The sequence below is a fragment of the Podarcis pityusensis genome (assembly GCF_964106645.2).
Source record: "Podarcis pityusensis genome assembly, chromosome: 5".
NCBI classification, from domain to species: domain Eukaryota; kingdom Metazoa; phylum Chordata; class Lepidosauria; order Squamata; family Lacertidae; genus Podarcis; species Podarcis pityusensis.
In genome coordinates, this window is record NC_138032.1 from 75,767,238 (window position 1) to 75,789,605 (window position 22,368).

Genomic DNA, 22,368 nt, shown 5'->3' on the forward strand with positions numbered 1-22,368 from the left:
CACCAACAGCTGTATTAATAAAGCATATGTGACCTACTTCCTGGAAGCTTCGTTAAGAGGTGGCATCTATAGGAGGAGGGTGAACTCAATCAATATCAATTTTACTGGAACCATTTCTGCTTATCAGCCCTGTTTACAGGTAAAGGTAAAAGTAAAGGGACCCCTGACTGTTAAGTCCAGTCGCGGACGACTCTGGGGTTGTGGCACTCATTTCGCTTTACTGGTCGAGGGAGCCGGCGTACATGTGGCCAGCATGACTAAGCCACTTCTGGCGAACCAGAGCAGCACACGGGAACGTTGTTTACCTTCCCACTGGAGCGGTACCTATTTATCTACTTGCACTTTGACGTGCTTTCGAACTGCTAGGTTGGCAGGAGCAGGGATCAAGAAACGGGAGCTTACCCCATCGCGGGGATTCGAATTGCCGACCTTCTGATAGGCAAGCCCTAGGCTCTGTGGTTTAACCTACAGCGCCACCCGCGTCCCACCAGCCCTGTTTAGGGAAGTTTTTAATGTATGATGTTTTATCGTGTTTTTAATATTCTATTGGGGACTGCCCAGAGTGGCTGGGGAAACCCAGCCAGATGGGTGGGGTATAAATTTATTATTATTATTAATAATAATAATAATAATAATAATAATAATAATAATAATATTTTCTGCAAAGCTACTGCCAGACAAAGATACTCCCTACCCCTAAAAGCAGTGATGACTAGGTACAAATACAATAAAGAGAACAAACCCGTTCATGCTATTTTGTTGCTTGGGGCGTTCATTTCATAATGAATGAAAGCTGAACCAAATGGGCCCAATTCAGTCCAATTTCTAAATCATTCATTATGAAACAAATTGATGCCCCATCAGGTAAGCTGCTGTCTCTTACCCTCCTATCTGCAATATATAATTAATAATAATTTGTGTGTACTTAAAGGATTTTATAGGCTTTCAGGCAGCAGACCATCACTGAGCCTTTTAAACTCTACCTTCTGGTTTCAAACCATATGTGATTATCCCCTCAGGAACCATATGTGATTATCCCCTTTGTCATTTCTGCCTACTCTGAAGTATAAAAACAGAACAAAATGCCCTTAAAATACACAGTATTTTTTTCTAAATGAGATTGCAGTCTTTTGCATGCATATATATATATATATATACCGTATTTTTTGCTCTATAAGACTCACTTTTTCCCTCCTAAAAAGTAAGGGGAAATGTGTGTGCGTCTTATGCAGCGAATGCAGGCTGCGCAGCTATCCCAGAAGCCAGAACAGCAAGAGGGATTGCTGCTTTCACTGCGCAGCGATCCCTTTTGCTGTTCTGGCTTCTGAGGTTCAGAATATTTTTTTTCTTGTTTTCCTCCTCCAAAAACTAGGTGCGTCTTGTGGTCTGGTGCGTCTTATAGAGCGAAAAATACGGTGTGTGTGTATATATATATATATATATATATATATATGCACACACACACACACACACACACACACCTCAGTGGGGTTTATTTCTTTTTACATTTATACCCACCTCTTCTTCAAAGACCTCAAGTTGGAGTGCACCCCCCTCCCCATTTTATTTTCTCCTCACAATAACCCTGTGAGGCAGATTAGGCCGAGAGGCTAATGACTGGCTTAAAGTGAGCTCCATGGCTGAGTGGGGATTTGAACCCTGGTCTCCAAGGCCCTAGTCCATCACTCTAACCACTAGGTAAAGGTAAAGATAAAGGTAAAGGTCCCCGGGATGGTTAAGCCTAGTCAAAGGCGACTTTGGGGGTTGCGGCACTCATTTCGCTTTCAGGCCAAGGGAGCCGGTGTTTGTCCACAGACAGCTTTCTGGGTCATGTGGCCAGCATGACTAAACTGTTTCTGGTGCAATGGAACACCGTGATGGAAACCAGAGCCCACAGAAATGCCATTTACCTTCCCACTGCAGCAGTACCTATTTATCTACCTGCACTGGCGTGCTGTCGAACTGCTAGGTTGGCAGTAGCTGGGACAGAGCAATGGGAGCTCACCCCGTCGTGGGGATTCGAACCGCCGACCTTCTGATCAGCAAGCCCAAGAGGCTCAGTGGTTTAGACCACAGCGCCACCCGCATCCCTGTGGTCTAACCTCTATTCCACACGTGAGTTGCCATATATCAAAAAGTAAAAACCAGGACACCCCAAAGTTGTTGAGCTTTTTGCCTAAGATCCGCCTTTCAGAAATTCCCTTCAAATGTCAATTCCACCTTTGAATTCCCGGTAATGTCTGGGAAAATCTGGATGTAGGGCAGGCCTATTCCACACAGGGTCTCTTTGTGTATTTGATGTATGGAGCAACATGTATGGAACTGGGCTGTTAACCTTGGTACAGTCTAGAGCAACTTATGAATTTACCTGTAAGCTTCGCCCTCCATAAAAGAATATATATTAGCCCTCATGTTAACAGATACCTGAAATGGTTGGAGATTTCCGGTGCTTTTTTCCCCCTTTAAAAATGTTTAGGGGTACTCTCATTTTGACTCAATAAACTCACCATTTTATAATTCAAATTGGGAAAAATAAATACAGTAAATACAACAAAACTGACCAGTCACCATGCTAGATTCCAACTCCTACTTCACACATTAAACATTCACTTCTGTCTGAGACTCAGGAAACACCGTAACAGAAAATGAGGCTGCCATCGGGGGTAGCAATGGAACTGACGATTCACCATGCTAGAGAAGAAACTATTTTTTTAAATATAAAAAAAATAGTTTCTTCTCCTGTTAGATTCACAAAATGTTTTGGGGTATGCGTACCCCTGCATCCCCGCAGAAAAAAAGCACTGGAGATTTCTGTTTATACGGCCAGCAGTTATTTCATGTGAAACATTGAATCTGAGCGCAAGATCTGCACAGACCAAAGCTTGAACGAAAACTCGCTTCTCCCAAGTTTGCCATCCCTTCGCTACAGGTTGTCATGAATAATGTACCGTGAGGGGACTGTTTGGGACAAATGTTGCCCACATCTTCCTGATTACATCTGATGGGGCTGTCAGGTGCTTCACTTCCATTACTGGTGTGCTCGCTTGCTCCCTTTTCTTAAAAAAAAAAAAAGTAGACTGGAAGAGATCATAATTGGAATATGCAATTATTATTTTAAAACCAGAGACTTTTAACTGACACATTTTAATAAACTGCCATGGCAGCAATGCTCCTGGGGCCTAGCACATCATTTCAAATGATGACAAGAGATCTTGGAAGACAGGTGCAAGAGTCTGGGGACTGTGTTTTTCCCCTCAATGTGTTTCAAATATAGAAATTAAGAATGATCTGTATTTTTAGTGGGGTTTTAAAAAATTAAATATGGAATTACTTCCTCTGTATTTGGATGCAAGGTGGATCAAAATGTGCCCAGGGAATGGGCAGAAATGGGGGGGGGGGGGGTAGGAGGAGAGAGACTTGTCAGGGTGTGCAGTAGAAATAGTACATTTGGTGGAGTTTAAAGTCAAAAGTATGGAAAAAATTGTACAGCGGGAGGATTCTGAGGGCAAGCAGCAGCAAACAGCACTAGGAACTATGTTCTGTGCAAATCAGCATGCTGTTTCCAGAGTTGTGATTTTCTGGCTCATTGTGAGGCAGGGCCCTTTTTGTTGTGGCACCCAGACTTTACAGCTCTTCTCCTGGAGAGGTTTTGTTTGCACCACACCCTGACAAGTCTCTCTCCTTCCCTCCTGAACATCTGCTCCAGATATCTGGGAACAGGTGGGGCTTCAGGAAAGGGTGAGACCAGCGACATTTGCTACTCCCCCAAAGTGGCTCTCCAGTTGGGGTGGAATCGCTATGCTAGCTTCCTGGCAGCTGAGCTGCTGCTGCTTAACAGGAGGGAGAGTTGGACAGGCAAGGTGGCGAGAAGATTGGCATGGTCTGAACGCACCAGTGGCACTAATCCGGAACTCTGTCCTCCCCAGTTACCCACATCTGAAGTTCCCTTCCAGAAGCGGAATCCTCCAGCATGTTGTCAGCCTTCCTTTATGGAAGGGAACTCTGGACTCAAGCCGTTGGAAAAAACTGGTAGATTGGGAGCCAGAGCTGCTGACAGAATATCAGGGCCCAGAACAGATGGGAATTCATGAGTTGAGCCTCTGTTCTCCAGAGCTCATAGAAGAACTAACACTAGATCCCAGGGAAAGGGACCGGTATCTAAATGGCTTCTGTCACTTGTGTATAATTACGGCATGTACTTTTGCTGTGCCCTGGCTATAACTGCAAACCAGGCAGCCAGAAACATAAGGAGCTTAAATGGACAGTTCTAAAGCAGCTAAAAGGCTCAAGGAAGCAAAAAGCCAATCCACCCTCCATGATTTTAAAAGCATGCGTAGGGGACTTGCCTTTTTTCCAATTTGTACCGGGCCCAGAGAATCTCTGCTTGGGAAATGGAGGTTGTCAAAAGTCATGGAGACATGAGTCACTGGACTTTTTTTTTGTAGAGCCGATAGGATCTGGTTGAGAAGCAGAATTCTGAGCAAAGTGCAAGGTGGAATGAGATGTGCTGAGCCAGGGGTGAGGAACCTGGGGCCCTCCTGATGTTGTTGGACTACAGCACCCTTGGAGGCTCATGCTGATGGGACTTGGAAGTCCAAGAAAACCTGGAGATTGACAGGTTCCCCACCCTTGTGCTCTGCAAATACAGGGGGCAAAGCTACAGATGTGCTTGTCTTATCCTCACCACACCCACCTCTTTAGGCTCAAGATATTTCAGAAGGAAGGAAGATCGAGGTTGAATCCTAACAAGACAGAAGTACTGTTCTTGGGGGACAGGGGGCAGGTGGGTGAGGGGGGATTCCCTGGTCCTGAATGGGGCAACTGTACCCCTGAAGGACCAGGTGAGCAGCTGTCCATGGAGGCGCAGGTCAATTCTGTGTCCAGGGCAGCTGTCTACCAGCTCCACCTGGTTTGCTGGCTGAGACCCTACTTGCCGGCAGACTGTCTCACCAGAGTGGTGCATGCCCTGGTTATCTCCTGCTTGGATTACTGCAATGTGCTCTACACAGGACTACCTTTGAAGGTGACTCGGAAACTATAACTAATCCAGAATGCGGCAGCTAGACTGGTGACTGGGAGTGGCCGCCAGGATGATATAACACAGAATGGGGCAGGAGAGGGGAGTCATTCTGTCCAGGAAGCCAAAATGATTGTGTTGATGCAGCGATTAGAAGAGCATCATGTTGCATTTCTCCCTTTGTATTTAAATAAGTGCCAGACAGGCTTTTACAGGACAAATTAATGGCGTGAAGAGCATTTAGCATTGTGTAATGGTTTGGGTGGAAGGAAGTGTGCTCAGTCAGTGATCCTTGATATGAACAGAAGGTGGTGTTCCAAGTACACAAGAGTTGTCCCTGTTTTAATGTGCAAAATGTTGGCGGTGTGTAAATGTTGCTTTAGAAAAAATATGAATTTACCCACATGCAAAAAGACTAAAAGTAAAATCCCAGTCAGGAATGACAAGTCCAAAGGGAAATACACACTGCTGCCACCTGGAAGATGACATTAACTAGACAAATATTCACCAAGCTGCAATGAGCTAGAAACAAACATCAATGCCATTTCTGATGCTTTCCGCTGCAGGCGTTTATTTGGTTCTGTTATCTTTTCATGCCACAGAAATACTCTTATTTCTTGGTGTTGAGCAATTTGCCATGGACATAACACTAGTTCATTGAGTAAAAGCTTGTCTGGATCACTAAACAACAGCCATTAGGGTTGAGCACAGAAAAAAAAAATGCTTCAGAAATTACCTTGCTGGCTTGGGTAGTGGACTCTTTTGGTTCAGAGTCTTGGAATGATATCATGCTTTGGACTGTATCCAAGCCAGAGGTTGCTTCACTTCATTTCCCTAAACCTCAGATGTCTTCCTTGTTGACTATAATGGGAACACCAACAAACAAAAATCGATAACTGTTTTATTTTTAGGCAGGGTTGGATATTGCAGCCCCTTCTGAGAGGTTGGTGCCTGAAAAATTTCAGACAAAACTAATGATAAGAAACACAACTGCAATCTTGCCTTCATTGAATTATTTTGTGAAAGTTTGCCACAGAATTTCAGAATTCCAGGTTCCATTGCTGCACCCATTTGGGGGCCAAGCACTGGAATTTGGAAAGGGACTGTTATATGGTAATTTTTCTGTATCTTTTTAATTTACTTTAAAAATCAGGATTTGGAAGGCAAAAGCAATTCCAAGTGTTATATGGAAGTTAGCAATCAGCAGGTGGCAAAAGGGAAGAAGGGCGATTCTGGAAACTTAATAGTCTCTGGGCAAATTTGTGAGCATGTTCTAAAAATATAACATAGGCTCTCGGGAAGTGGCATTATTTTTTCAGGCACAAAATTCTTTCTCTCTTAATTGGAAAGTGCCAGAGGTGGGGTGCTCACCTTGAAGCTCATTATCTTACACAGTATTTCCCCCCTCCCCAATTTTCTTGCCCTTTCAACTTCTGAGGACTTTTTGTCTAAATTGAAGTAGTAATTTCAGCTTGGAAAAACTTCTTTTTAAGAAAAAGACCCAGCTCTATGTTGTCAACTGGGCAAAATTAGTTGTGACCGTTAATGAGGCAGCTTTACTTTAATTCTACCTCAGTGTTCTGCCATGCCCAGCTATTTATAAACTAGATGGACTTTTAAAAAACAAAAAGAAAAACCACACATTTGCTTATCTCTTTACCTTAAGGGGTAATTGCTGAGATGATGAGAAAGTATTGCAATTTTGTCTTCCTTTGAAATATCAGTGTGGGCTGTTGATGCTCTGTTGGTCTCAGGGAAGAACAGCTCATGCCTATGAACGTTTACTCAAAAGTAAGTCTCACTGAATTCAATGGCAGTTATTTAGATGCAAGTATGCACAGAACACAGGTGGCGCTGTGGGACGCAGGTGGCTCTGTGGTCTAAACCACTGAGCCTCTTGGGCTTGCTGATCAGAAGGTTGGTGGTTCGAATCCCCACACCGGGGTAAGCTCCCGTTGCTCTGTCTCAGCTCCTGCCAACCTAGCAGTTCAAAAGCACGCCAAAAAGTGCAAGTAGATAAATAGGTACCACTCTGGTGGGAAGGTAAATGGCGTTTCTGTGCGCAGCTCTGTTTTGGTGTTCTGTTGCGCCAGAAGCGGCTTAGTCATGCTGGCCACATGACCCAGAAAAACTGCCTGCGGACAAACACTGGCTCCCTTGGCCTGTAAAGCGAGATGAGTGCCGCAACCCCAGAGTCGTCTGTGACTGGACTTAACTGTCAGGGGTCCTTTACCTTTATGCACAGGACAGCAGGCTCTGTTAGCCAAGGTAAATACAACCATGATCTTTTTCAGATTAGAGAGCTTCTGCTGTTATGAGTTTGCATGTTTTACCCTCTACCAGATGGCGGATTGAGGCCTGCTTCTAGCTTCCAGCCCTGACACACGCTACTCTGGCTATTGTCCTTCTCACTACCAGTCAGGTGAGGGAGGCAGTCCACCTATTTGCCCTCTGGCACAAAGCAGCTTCCTTTCTTATACTAACAGCCCATGAACTCACCAAGAAACTTGTCTGGCTCCTTCAACAATGGAATCCCCCAAACTCACAACAACATTCTGTAGGGTGTGGCTGGATGGACTTTAAATATATGATGTGGATCTGACCAGTGCTGTCTTGCACATTTCCTGGGTGAAGTACACGCCGAAGATCCATTTCAAACATACTGTTTTTGGGAAGGATAACATGGTTCCTGGAGAACTCTAACATTCAGTTACTTCATGTTGGAAGCAGTTGGAGAGAAACAGTTATGCTAATCTATTAGCAACTATTAATACCTCAAATCATTGGCTTGTCTGGCCCTATAAATTTCGGCTTCCTAAGCAGCATAGTGTAAGAAGAAGCACCGTTCTTACTCATTTCCCTAATCCCTTATCCGTACACGCCATGTTTCAATTTTGAAGCTTGCCACTTGCAGTAGCTTTTGCTTATAATTACATTCCCCTTCATTCCCAGTTCCTTAAATCCCACTTCTCCTCAATTTGTCCTTGCAGATACTGTCTAAGGATTCTCTCTCTCTCTCTCTCTCTCTCTCTCTCTCTCTCTCTCTCTCTCTCTCCATCTTTCCAAATACTTATTGGCTGTCTGCTTCTTTCCAAATTTTCACTGCATGTAATCCTTGTCACCATCTACAACCATCTGAATAACAAGAAGCAGAATTATTGTAACTGCTGGAGAGGATCATTTTCTGACTTGGATGAAAATTGTGATGCTTGCCTTAAATCTGAGGTGACCCAGTGCTGTACCGAAAATGTCCTCCTGCTTTTATAGGGACATCCAAAAAAGAGAGGACATTTTCCTGTAGTTTTTGGAGGGAGCTGGAGAATGGCACTATCTTATGTGACGTAGCACTGTGGGATGGGGAAGTATGATCAGAATTGAAGATTTAAAAAGTGGACAGATTTGTCCATCACTAGTGAGGGGTAGGGTCTAATAATAGCTGGTTGTGGTGGGTGATTAGCTTGTTGCAGGCAGTGGCATAGTGTGTGTGGGGAGGGGGGCACAGGGGTGGTTTCCCTGGATGCAAAATTGTTAGGGGCACCAAATTTCAACACCTGGTGCTGCCTCAATACAGCTGGCTCCTCTGTGCAAACCAGGAAGTGACTTCTCCAGACAACAGAATGACTCTGCTTTTGTTATCTCTGTGGCTGTGATCTCCTGCATGACACGGACAGCATTAGGCAGTTGAATGTGCATGCATACTCTGTTTCCTCCCCTCCTCCCCCTCCATGTGGCCCTGGGTGCTGGCAACCCACGCTACACCACTGGGTGCAGGGTAGCACAAATGTCGGCATTTGTGGAGAAAGTGGGTGAAAACAGCTGACTCCTATGACGTGTGTGTGACACAGCACTGCTGGGTTTATGGTATACATTTTATTTGTCCTGTAAACTTTAAAAATGAATCTAATATGTAAGTGTCTGGTTTTCTCGCCAGCTCTTTCTTCCTATCTTTCCCTAGGCAGCATTTATATGTAGAGGCTCAAAAGAACTGTGGCAGGCGATGCTCAAGAGTTCTGTTAAACAAAATACTTTCTCAAAGGTGCTATTGAAGATCCATTAAACTCTGAATAGGCATTTATGTGATACAAGACTGCAAGGTTCTCCAGAGGCTTGCTGCTGGATTAGAACACTGTAAATGTCAAACTGAATATAAATAGATGCTCTTAAAAACACTTATTTAAAGAAATGCATTTGGGGAGGGGGGTGTTTCCAGTCTTATTTTATTGGTGTGTCTGGAGGATTCTTAAGCAGTTTCCAAAATGGTCACTCGCTCAAGAGCCCTTGCAATGGAAAGAGTGAAGACATCGCTGTAACCCGAAATGTAATTAGCTATAAAGGCCAAGGTATAAAACAGCAGGAGCAAAATCGGAGCGAAGAAACCATCAGTTACAGAAGGCAGCTCCCAACTTTCTGTTCCATTCTTTGAGAAGCCCACCAGGATGAGGCTCTGCGGATGAAGAGGAGGAGCTATGCAAATGAGTCAGATCACCATCACCACCAGCGCTCTGAATGGTTTATGGATTCTAAACTGCAGAGTGTCTGATTCCGAAGAGGCCAACCAGTAACTGAACCCGTGGAATCTCTCCCCTCCCTCCAAAAATGGTGATTCATGGAGCATAGCAGCAACTATAGTTGGCATAAGAAGTGGGGAGGGAACTAAAGTATGAAAAATAGACTCTACAGAAGGGAGACAGTTGGCAAGTAACACAGACATAAAGATGAACCTTCGAAGCTCCCAAGAGGTTTTTGTTACCCTGTTATTTACAACTGCCTTCTCCATTACTAGGAGACTGATTTTCAGCAAAGGTCATAAAGAGTAATTAAGCTAGTAGTTTGAAAGGCATAGAGTTTGGAAGACACTCAGCGGGTCAGCTAGAAATCAAAGCTAATTCAATCCATTGAGTTGCTGTACAATATCAAGCTGTGGCCTTCATTATTTTAATTTCCCACAAAGGAAGATCAAGCAAAACTAAGTCAAACTGTACTGATTAAGGCAAAGCTAACAACTTCATTAAAGCACTCGCTAAGTGATTTTGCCGAGTGAATATTTCCAAGAGCGCAGATATGGGTATGCAGTGGGAAGGAATGATCAACTTTCATTCCTGAATCATGATGGCACACTCATCCCAGACGGTATAAATAAAGAGATGAATTGCGGTACTCAAACAGGGGGAAAGAGGCTAAGCAAACTAATTCCCGGGAACTAAGCATAAATTGTGGTGTAGATTGCAAACAAACAGACAAACAAACAAAAATTGTTGCACAATCTGATCCATTAGGCCAGGCCAACCTAAAAAGGGGCCACGGTGCGCCTAAATCTTAACATTTTTGCAGCCAGCAGCGTGAAAGCTCTATTCATCTAGAAAGAGAGAGAAAAAGAGAAGGGTTGAACTGCAATACTGGAAACTGCTGCTAGGCATGAAGATCGATCTTGGAGGGGAAGAAACGGCAGAATTTGGAAGTGCAATAAAAAATAAGATGCAATCATAAACCACAACATAAAAAAACATATGTTTAATGCATATTTTATTTTTTATTTTCCACTTAGTGTTGTGATTATGCTAAGGCTAACAGCAAGTCATTTACACAAATCAGAAGCGGGGACAGGCTGAAATACTGTTTCAATTACTCTGCTCACAGCAGCTACAACAACAGCCTCGCTATAAATAAGAACCGGATACTCCATAGCTTTGCAGATTAAGATGGAAGATACAGAGAATATTTGCATCCTGCTCCAGTGTACTTCCCTTCTAGAATTCAATGCTGCATGCCAAACAAGGGGAGAAATGCCTTCAGAGTCAGGCTCTGGGCTTCTGTTTCTGAATTTCCATTAAAGAACGGTATTTTTGGTTGGAGAGAGATGTCATCATGGCACGTGGGGGATGGTGGTAGGATGTTGGAGAGTCACTGTCATCCATAATACACAGGGGAAATTTTTTATTGTTCTCCAGATGGCTCTGTCAAGTTTCAGGGGCCCCAGAGCAAGATGCCCTCTGCTCCCCACACCCCACAAGCACACACAACCTCCACTCTTGCGCATGTAGTCACCGAGCACATGTACCCACCTGTGCATACTCAGCAATGCTTTTGCTCCTTAAGCCAGCACTGGGACAAATGGGTAGGTCTCCTCCTGCACTGAATGCCACAATGCCAAATATGAAAAAAGCTAACAGATATTGCAAGGGCAACTGGACACTTGGCTGCTTTTTCGGTGGCAACTATGAATTTTTCACCACAGAGCCATCTGGGAGGTTTCACGCATCCCTATACGGCAGAGGTTTTCAACCTTTTTGGGTCCACGACTCCCTTGACCAACCACAGTGGTACCTCGGGTTACATACGCTTCATGTTACATACACTTCAGATTACAGACTCCGCTAACCCAGAAATAGTACCTCGGGTTAAGAACTTTGCTTCAGGATGAGAACAGAAATTGTGCTCCGGCGGCGCGGTGGCAGCAGGAGGCCCCATTAGCTAAAGTGGTGCTTCAGGTTAAGAACAGTTTCAGGTTAAGAACGGACCTCCAGAACGAATTAAGTACTTAACCCAAGGTACTACTGTACATTATTTCAGTGGCACACCTATAGGGCTCCGGGCTCCAGTTATGTCACCCCTTGCCTCCAGAGCCAGCAGCCCCTCACTGCTTTTTGAACATCCTCCCTTGTGGAGTGTTCCCACAGCCTCCTCTCCAATACCCTCTCCTTGGCACACTGGTTGAAAACCATTGCTATACAGTGGTACCTTGGGTTAAGAACTTAATTTGTTCTGGAGGTCTGTTCTTATCATGAAACTGTTCTTAACCTGAGGTACCACTTTAGCTAATGGGGCCTCCCGCTGCTGCCACGCCGCTGCTGCACAATTTCTGTTCTCATCCTGAAGCAAAGTTCTTAACTTGAGGTACTATTTCTGGGTTGGTGGAGTCTGTAGCCTGAAGCGTCTGTAACCTGAAGTGCCTGTAATCTGAGGTACCGCTGTACAGTAACATTATTTTATACAGAGTGCAGACCGGATCTAAGTATGCACTTGCTCCTTCTCTAGGAGCAACAAATCTCTCTCTCGCCCATGGAAATGACATGAGTTCTATACAAATTTCTCACTTGGCAAGTTCCTTCACCCTGTCTGATTAACGGCAAGGTAGTCCAAAGGCTAACAGACTTTGGCTGAAGGAACTGGTGCCTGGCATTGAGAAGCTCCAGGAATCCAAGGTCACCCAGGTGTTTTTTAATTTTTTGTTTTTGACTGCTTTGCCCATCTGACCCTTGGCTGCTGCCTTTTAGAGAACAGGCTGTTCTACCCTTGCGTTGCCTGTAAATCTCTTTGCTTCTGGCAATGCGACGGATACATTCCCACAGTACCGATATTTCTTCTGCGATCTTTCTGCTGTTATACTTCCTTTAAAGTATTAGTGTCAGATTAAAGATGGATCAGAGGCTTTGCATCCTCTCTTTTCCTAGACATCCATATCACCTCTCAGGAGAGTAGCTCCTCCAAGAACTCATTGAGATACTGCCACCAGGAAAGGGTATCTGAAAGGCAAAACTTCTCAAGGGGACAAGAGGTGTGGAGGAGCTCTCTCAAGGCTTGCCTGCTCAGAGGGCTCAGCGGGACAGAGGGCTCAAGTTCTGGTATTCATAGCTCTCACTCTTTTGAGCCTTTTAAAAGTCTGAGGCTGTGAACACACTATACTTTTAAAGCACATGGCTCCCCCCCAAAGAATCCCAGGAACTGTAGTATACCCCCACAGAGCTACTGTCCCAGCACCCTTGCAAAACTGCTTTCCCCAGAATACTCTCAGGCACTGTGCAGAAGGGGAATGGTGGAGACTGTGTCCCCATCCTGACCCTTTCAGGGAGGAGGAAGACAGTATAGATTTACAACAGTGGTTTGCATGAGGTCATAGCTCAGAAGCAGATGAGGGGAAAAGTTGGGAAATAATGGGAGAGGAGGAGGAGGAGGAGGAGGAGGAGGAGGAGGAGGCAGAAGCGGAGTGGCTGACACAGTGTCATTAGAAAGCATCCCAAACCCTCCATCTCCCAGAACCCGGCAAGCCTTGAAAGTAGGAGAGCAAAGAGCTCAAAGACAGAGGGTATGTAGCAGCACCCATAGGAATGACGAATGATGAAGTGGGAGAGATGAGGGCTGAAGATTCACTTGGGGCAATGCCATCATCCAAGAGGCTGGGTTCTATAGCCTCTCTCCATAAATACTGAAATAAAAAAGGACAGTAAGAAATCTTGTCTTTATACTTTCCTTTGCACCCAGCTGGGAGCTGCCGACAGCATCCTGACAGATACAGAGGAAAATGGGAAGCTGCCATACATAGAGTTAGATTATTGGTCCTTTTACCTCAACATTGTCCACCCAAACAATATTTCCACAGTTTCAGATAGGGGACATTGCCAGCCCAACCTGGAGAAGTTCAGAATCAAACCTGGGATCGTTTGTTTGCAAAACAGATGCTCTACCACTAAGCTCTAGCCCTACCACATATATATGTTTAGGAGGGAGGCATTCATATGAAATGCAGTATTACTTCTCTTGTGCAGCAAAGTGTCCCCCCTGCTGAAATGCACCTTTCATCTCCACAATATTGTTTCCCCTTGGTGATGCACGCTTGGGATTAAGAGGTAGAGTACATGTGCCCCCAAGATTACTCATTGTTTTCAAACCCTTGCTGTCGAGAACTTTTCTCTTTACACTTCCTGCCCTGGGTAGGAATCTCGTTCAGCTACCTGAGTATTCCGTATGTGCCACTGAGATAAATAGAAACAAGTTCCATTTAATCTACTGGGCATTTCACATAATACAGGGAATTATTCTAGCTGTGTGTCATTACCTCTCTCTGTCTCTCTCCTCCTTTCGTACTTTAAAAGCTGCTTTTAAAGTGACGTAGGAGAGGGTATTTCATATGGGTTTTTTTTTATTAAAAAAGAGAGACACCTTTTATCTTCCCCCAGGGATAATAGCCAGAAATCTAGCAATCCTTTGTGTATACCCCATGGTAGCTTCATTTGAAAACTATTAGTGCACCACTCAGCGTATCTTCCCAGCTCTTTCATTCCCTTGAGCACACTCGCCTGACATACTTCCCTGTTTACTTTCATTCCCAAACATCTGTCATTAGTGATGTGATTTCTGCAATCCTTTGATATTACAAGTGGCCTCCCCACCACAAACATCAGAAGCAGAAGCTTTAGCAGCGTCAGAGAGACATGACTGAAATGGCAATATGCGCCAGGAAATTTGCTCCTGAGATGCACTCCTCGCTGGTGCTCCCTTTAAGTGCCTCAATGCGCTGCCTGATTGGGCCCACTTGGTGGGGTTCAAATCAGAAACACTGAAAGAAAATGGACTTGCAATATATGGGATGGAGGGTCTGCTGCAAAGGACACGGGAGCTGTGACTGGCAATGGCTGCTCTGCTTTTGTCCTCTTGCTTTCCCTCCCTAGTATCTAGTTCTGATTGGTGTTTCCCTACCCCCTGAGTGATGCAATTGGCTGCTGTTGGCAGAAGCAGTGGGGATCTAGACACTGTGATGATGTCAGGATAAGGAGGAAGTAGAACGAGACCCACCAGCACTACGCTTTCCATTTTTATGTTCGGAATAGAGTAGTTGCTTTGGAGGTCAACAAAAGAGGTTTAAAGACAATCTCAAAGCAAATCTAAAAAAAAATGTAGTATAAACACCAACAATTGGGAAACACTTGCAAGTGCTCCAATTGGAGAACAGCCTTTACCAAAGGTGGCATGGCCTTTGAAGACACTCGAACTCAGGACTCAAGGGAGAAACATGCTAAAAGGAAGGCACGCTTGGCAAATCCACACCATGATCAACTCCCACCCGGAAACTGATGTCCCCACTGTGGAAGGATGTGTGGATCCAGAATTGGCCTCCACAGTCACTTACGGACTCATTTGTTAAAAACGTGTTTATGGAAGACTCAGCTACTCAGCCATGGACTTACTCAGCTACGAGTGATTGCCAAAGAAGAAGAACTAGACCCCCTGCCTTGTGGGACATCTTCTGGAGAAGAAAAGGCTAAAGAAATCCAAGTGGAGTCCCCAAGATAGTTGGATGGCACCTTGTATGCCTCCTTCTGACAACTCCTGCAGCCAAGCTGATGCCAAAGGTATTGCTCTGCTTTCCTTTGAACCACCTCAACAAGTCTTGTCATCTGGGCAGCCCAAGACCTCCACACATACTGCCCAGGCTTGCACACCAGGGAGGCCCAACCTCATCTCCCATCATCCCTGCCCATCGCGGGTTTCCTAACCTTCATTTTAAAGTCTCCCAGTGGGTTTGCTTTCTCATTGAGGAATCCCAAACTGGCTAAGAGACTGGCAATTTATTCATTTATCTTATTCCATAGAATTTATATACTGCTTGATGGTAGAAATCCTCAAAGTGGTTTACAGAAAAGGATGAAACAGCAAGGTAAAAAACAATCAACAGATTCAAAAATAAATAAATGAAAACCATTGCAATCCTTCACATGCTTGCTCAAGATGTAAATCTTATTATGTTCAACAGAGCTTAATCTCTAGCAACGGTGATTAGAAATGGAGCCCAGAGGTGAATTTAAGGCAGTGAAACTGCTTTCACTACACTGAGTGCTGAGCTTAGGGGCTGCCGCAGGGCACCACAACTATGACATAGTGAATTGAGCTGAACAGAAGGCAAGGGAGGGGAGGGGAATGCCAAATTTTGGCCTCACACAGGGTGCCGCTGAAAATTGAAAGTCCAAACTCTGCTCCTTTTGGAGCCTGAGTTCAAAATCAGAAAGGCCTTGACTCGGATTGTGTCTCTGCCATGAACTCCAAAGCCTCATTCTCTCTCCCACCCCCCAACCACCCTTTCAGCCTCAGCCCCCGCCATGTGATGTGGGGATAATAAAAGCTGACTTGTGTTACAGAGTTACTGCAAATATTAGAGCATCAAGATAATGCATGTGAAGTGCTATATAAACGCTCCATGTAATGATGATTACTCTTATTAAACCATGCAACAGGTAATTAGGATGGACAAAATAAGCTTTAAAATTAGAGGTCATTATATCAAAGCAGGGCCCTTTCTGGGAGAATACATCCTTATGTCAAGTAGAAGACAGGGCACAGGCAGCAGACATGCCTGTTGGGAACCAGCATAGGATTACACAAGAGTCCATAGGCACTGATTCCTAAGGGCCAAGGAACTTTCTGCCCCCTCAATGGTTTTCTGAAGGGGGGCAGGCCTCCTCAATGTTCAGAGGACATTTGGCTCTGCTCCCTGGCCAGTGGCGTAGCGTGGGTTGTCAGCACCCGGGGCAAGGCAAGTAATTTGCGCCCCCTAACCCGTGGATTTTAGCACGCGCCCCCAGCGCGCCCCCCCAGATGTTGCGCCCGGTGCGGCCAGCCCCCCTGCACCCCCACGCTATGCCACTGTCCCTGGCTCCTGCGACATCAGGACGTAACATCCTGAGAAGATGGCACCTCAGCAAGAGTTTGTTGTGCTGCGTTTGGCCTGAATGCTTCCTGAGTAAAGCTGCCCAAACCAAAGGGAGCAAGACTATGGGAGAATGTAGGTCAAAACAGACGTGACATTAGTTGCCTAGATTGGGCTTGTGTAGCCTTTTCTTAAACAAATGGGCAGAACGGCGGGGTGGGAGAGAGCCAGATTGGGACCATGGTGTGTGAGGAAAGAGGCTTTAGTTCTTTGTTGCTCCCATGGGCAGAATCAGCTGCTCCATCCCTGGTGCCTTGAAACAGGAGAGAATTTCTCATCAGTGTCCAATTTATAGGCAAACCTACCTCATTTGCTCTTTCTGAAATGCTACAAGAAGCGAAGCACAGCCATATTTCAAAATCCACACTTCTTCAGATTTTGGAATGCAGTTGTCCGGCCAAGTAAAGTGAGCTAAAATGTATACACTCAGATAAAGTGTGCACAAAGCTGCCTATATTTGTGAAGATAACACACAAAAAGAATGTTCTAGGGAAAATTTACATGCAAAAAAAATGTGTATATTAGGCAAAACTGCATGCAAACCTATCAGGAGAAAGTCACACAAAGATGCTGAGGACTTAATAAAAATCGCAAACTGAAATATGGAGAAATGTGAACATAAGATTGGAAAAATGAGAAACTGGGAAATACTGAAATTGACAGATTCACCCATCCCTACATGTATGTGCTATTTCCAGTGGAAACAAAACTCCTTATGGCCTCTCAGCCATAACTTTGTGGCATGGAGAAATCATAGCTTGCCACTGACTGCCTAGTTTCCTCAGCCAGAAGAAGAAATATGTCTTTTTAGCCTCTTGGCGCTTTTTTCCTGCAACAAATCCCTTCAGAAGCTGGGATCAGGCAAAAGTGACCTGTCTCAAATATGTACTGAAAGAGAAATAATGTCTGTCTGACACTGAAAAGTTATAGCATGCCATTAGTCAGTCAATCGCCGTTTTTATGAAGCTGCCCTTGCTTTGGTCAGGGTAACTTGGCAAAGTTGTGTTCATCTCTCCTCTCCAGGGTCCTTCTGTACAAACGAAGGAATGGACTGAGAGGCATGTTTGCTTCTCTGTAGCCCAGAAGAGACTCAGGAGGGCAGAAAAGGGAGTGGGAGAATCAACGCTTGCCAATGTGAAGAGGAAAATGAATAAAGAGGGGAAGCAACATGACCTTCTAACTTCCAGGGAAATGCAATTTTTCGATTGACTTGCCTAAGATCCAGGACAAAGCGCCGCCTTTTGAAAGTTCCCACCAGATGTCAATTCCGCCTTTGAAATCCCGGTACCGTCCCGAAAAATCCAGACATATGGCAGCCCTACACATACCACACTCGCTAGCTAGTTTTCCTCATCTGTTAGGCAAAAGGTGACGTACGGCACTTGGGGTTTCCAGATGCTTCCATAGACTTCCACTTTGCTACAGTGGAGTTTTAAAGGCAGGGCAATGTGCTAGCTGTGTGCCATCCTAGGTATAATCAGAAATGCCAGTGAGCCTTTCTGCGTTTTGAATGTCCGCTGTATATAACAAGCATTTGATGTGTTGTTGTGTTACATATAGTGGGGGATACTCTCTCTGAGACCCCTCCTTCTCATCTTCCAAAATAAATCTGTGTAATGAAATTTGCATAATGTGCAACTAAGACATGCTGATTATGCAAATCGTGACCACTAACTTAGCATACCTAATTTGTGTCATTTCCAGCAGGTGTTTCATCTTTCCTCTTTTCATGTACAGTCCAGGGAAAGGAACGCAGGAGCGTTTGCTGACCTGGCTGCTCTCATTGCATCCAAAGACATGGAAGAAACATATCCTGGCGTTTGGGGGCTGACTTTTCTGTCCCATTTCACAGCAGCGCCATTTCAGGTTTGGTTGGCAGTGCATAAAGATTTGAGGGAAGAAAATAATCTTCCTATTTTAGAGATGGTGATGACTTATACAATGTGCACTTAGTATTGTATTGGATGAGCAAAACGACAAGTCCCTGCAGTTTTCAACAGATTGCAGTTGAAAGCTTGCAAGCTCCCTGGGGCAGGAAACATTCTCTCTTTTTCTCATGCCCAAAGCACCATAAATATCAGAGGTTTTCAACCTTTTTGAGTCCATGGCTCCCTTGACCAACTAAATTATTTCTGTGGCACCCCCATGGGGCTCAGGAGCCCAATTATGTCACCCTTTGCCTTTAGCTTCTCACCATTTTTCAAACACACCCTTGTGGAGTGTTCCCTCAGCCTCCTCTCCAATCTCCTCTCCTTGGGAGTCCACTGCCGCTGCCCCTGGTCTATGAGCTGCCTTCCCTTCACCCCAAAGAGAGGTGCCTCCTTACACTCCACAGAAGCCTGGGAAGCACCTCCTGGTCAGCTCCAGAGGCTCCATTCGCCTGGGAAGCTTGTAGCCAGGGCTGCTGCAACAAACAGCCGTGCAAACCTTTGGGAGGCAGAGATGCAAGAGGGCATCACAGAAGGGAGGGAAGGAAAGAGGGACAGTTGCCCGCGGAACCCTGACCATCATTCAAGGCACCCCTGGGTGCCACCAGCACACTGGTTGAAAACCACTGATGTATGCCATTGGCACTGCATGGCAGCAATGTTCAGAACATCCTAGAACTGCATTGACTATTAGTATGATATAAGCCTTCCTGAATCCATTCTATCAATCAGCTAGCAGGTCCCCCAGGAGAACATAATGAAAAAGAAAGAACCGTTTCTCTAGAGGGTATGGCGTTCTCAGTATCTGTTGGAGTCATTGGCTACTGTGTGCTTGAAATTTAACTGGATTCCAGCATAGTGATGTATTTCTCTACAGTTTGAGGGCTAGCGGTGCATGCATAAACATTCGTACACACATACACATGTTGCTGCTGAGTGTCTGAATGAATAGCCAGGTGGTAGAAAAGATAGTGGATTTTGTGATACTCCCAAATAACAAAGGTTGGCTCCAGGTTGAGGGGGCTGGGAAAACTGCCCTTTGGTGAACCCCTGCTTCACCAGTGGAGACTTACCCTGTTGAAGTGGGCAGCAGTGGCAGCAAAGCTGAGAGCTGTGCCATCATTTTTACATTTCATCAGAGCCATTGCGGAACATTAAATTGGTGCCTTGACAAAGCCACTCAACTAGGGATGTAAGAAGGCAGTAATTCTCTTCCAAACTGTGTTTGTCACAATCAGCATTGTTTCCATTCTGCTGTAGTTTAGTTTCTGCCAAATACCACAATATTCGTCTTACTGTCTACTATTGAATGTAAGTTTGGTAATGTATGTAACTATTTACTTAGCGTACACAACTGCTTATGTAATTGCATAAATTACATTCATTTCATCGTAAAGGAAACATCGAAACAATGTAAAAAAAAAAAGGTCAGTAATTACATATCATTTGCAGACTTAAAAACAGCAGCAATGTGAATGTATACTTATTGCACTTGCTTGACTGATTTACATGGCTGACCAAAGACAAACATGAGAACTGCTGCAATCTATGCTTCCTTTTCTCATTTCATCGGAATTCTCTGACCAGGGGCAAACTTTGATAATCTTTCATAACATGGCACCCTGTGTGAGGCCAAACTTTGGTGCCCCAAAATGGATCTTCTCAACTTTGTGCTCCCTTGGCTTGGTGCCCGGGGAATGGGGGAAACCACTGGCACTGCCCTAAATCTGGCACTGCTCCAACATCCTTTAACCCAGCACTGCTCAGAGTACTGGCCTGGTAAGGGGAGCCTAAGAAAGGTCTCTGCAGTGGTCTCACCCAGGGGTACTGGTGCAAAGGCACCTACCTGAAAATGGTAGATGTTGACACTCATGGCAACATAATGCACAAATGTTGACCAGGCCCCCCACCCCCAAAGCTTTAGATACACTTTAAAAAATGAGGATGTCCAGTGGTTTTGAAAATACATTTTATTTACTTATTTCAACAGTGAACTCTCATGTTTAAAAAGCTCTCCCCCTCTGTTTCAAGCTGGTTAGCCATATGGCATTGGGTACTGCTGTTTGAGCAGCACAAGTTCAATGCCCCCATGCAAAACTCATCACACAGTTTTTTGGATCCTGGTTCTTCTTGCATACAGCAGATTATAGAGGAAACAGAGAGTTTAGTGCAGGAATATAGCCATACGGAGATGGGAGCCATGGAGCTGCTTACAGAGGAAAAGCCTTCTGCTATTGATTTCTCCAAATTCTGCTGGGAATTCTCTGTCAAAACGGCACAGCTTCCATCAGAGCAAAAAAGCCCATCTGTTCCCACCTCCAAGCCTTGCTGAATAGAAGAGTAAAAACACAACAGGGTGAGAGGAGAAATCCAGTGGCAAGGCAGGTTCTCATTTAGAACACAGGAAAACTTCTGGAATAACTTCATTTTTGGTGCCTGTTGATTAAAAAACACCAAGATGAAGCTTTGTACAAACAAAGTTTGCTTCTACTGCATTTGTGTCTTCAGAAATTATAATTGCCTTTAAAGTTTTATATTTGTACAAGCTGTAGAGGTTCAGGTCAGCGTCTGGAGCTGGTTTGCAACATATGGGGGAATGCCTCACAATTTATGTAATGTTTGAAGCACACTAAAGGCTTAGCCACACTTCTTTTTGTCCTGCTGTGTTCCTCTGGGGAAAACCATGCTTTAGTGCTCAGTCAGAGCAAATGGTAATTCAGGTGCCCCCCCCCCAAATTGCCATATGTTCTGATCCATTGATAAAGACTAGGGATTACCATTGAAAGGAATGGGGCAAGGGGGAAATTGCTCGGACCCATGCTTTCTAGGCACAGGAAAAGCAGAAGTGTAGATGAGACCCAATGAAGTACAGTTTGTTCCTGGGACTGCTTTGGGTTCCATCTGCTCATTCATATCCCAATGGTAAGACTGAAGCTAAAACTCAGTGGGTAGCTCTGAAGGATGCAGCTGGTAAAACATAAGAACAGCCCTGCTGGGTCAGCCCAGTGGCCCATCAAGTCCAGCATCTTGTTTCTCTCAGTGACCAATCAGATGCCCATGGGAAGCTTACTAACCAGACCTGAGCACACCAGCTGTCATGAATGAGCCAGCTCACAAGGAAGGCTTGCAGCCAGCTCCCAGTGAAGGTTTGCAGCCAACTGAAGAAAGCAGCCAGGAACAGAGAGGGTTAACTGCCAGGCAGGATGAGCATTGGCGAGGACCAACTCCCCCGTGCCTTGGAATGCTGGTTGATAAGGGAATGGCTGAGAGCGGGTTGGAACCCAGCCAACGCTCTTAAGAAGTGCCAACTGGCGTGAACAGAGAAGGAAGCAGTTTGTCAGAACGGGAAGCAATTGGAGCTGATCCAATCTCTCCTAAGAGTCAGCTAAGGGGAGGGCTGTTAGACCGGAAACAAAGCAAGAGATGCAAAGTGAGAAAGTTCAATATCTTCTGTAACCGGAAGAAATCTTCAGAAGGGTCATCTTGATTGATGATGGCGGAGGCTGTGTTAAAGCTGTCTGGATCTATCTGTTCATTTTTACAATAAATCATCCCTTTTAATTAACTACATTCACTATGTGATCAAGCCAGGGACTGGACTCCTGACACCAGCATTCTCTCACTTATTATGTCTAGAAGCCCACATTCAAAGGCATACTGCCTCCAACCGTTGAGGAAGAGCATTGCCATCACAGCTAGTACTTATTGATAGCCTCATCTGCCATGAATTTGTGCATATCACTCAGGCCTGCTTCACACATGCACACACATCGTTTGATTTCTTTGCACTAGATGACAGTACATTTGACGGCTTTCAGGTGAGCGTGGGACTGTTACACCCTTTGAAATGCATCGCGTCTACCCAAACTGTACAAAAATTTACTCGTGTATGCGACTACAGCAGCAAGAATGTTACTTGCCCCAAAATGGAAATAAGAAGAAGT

At 44.9% G+C, this 22,368-nt stretch overlaps 1 long non-coding RNA gene across 1 annotated transcript; it reads left to right on the top strand.

Annotated features, from left to right (window-relative positions):
• Positions 1 to 9,082: 9,082 nt before the first annotated feature.
• LOC308476987 lies at positions 9,083 to 10,869 on the top strand. Its single transcript, XR_013986315.1, has 2 exons — positions 9,083 to 9,616; positions 10,563 to 10,869. It is a non-coding gene; the product is annotated as an uncharacterized lncRNA (long non-coding RNA).
• Positions 10,870 to 22,368: the final 11,499 nt, after the last annotated feature.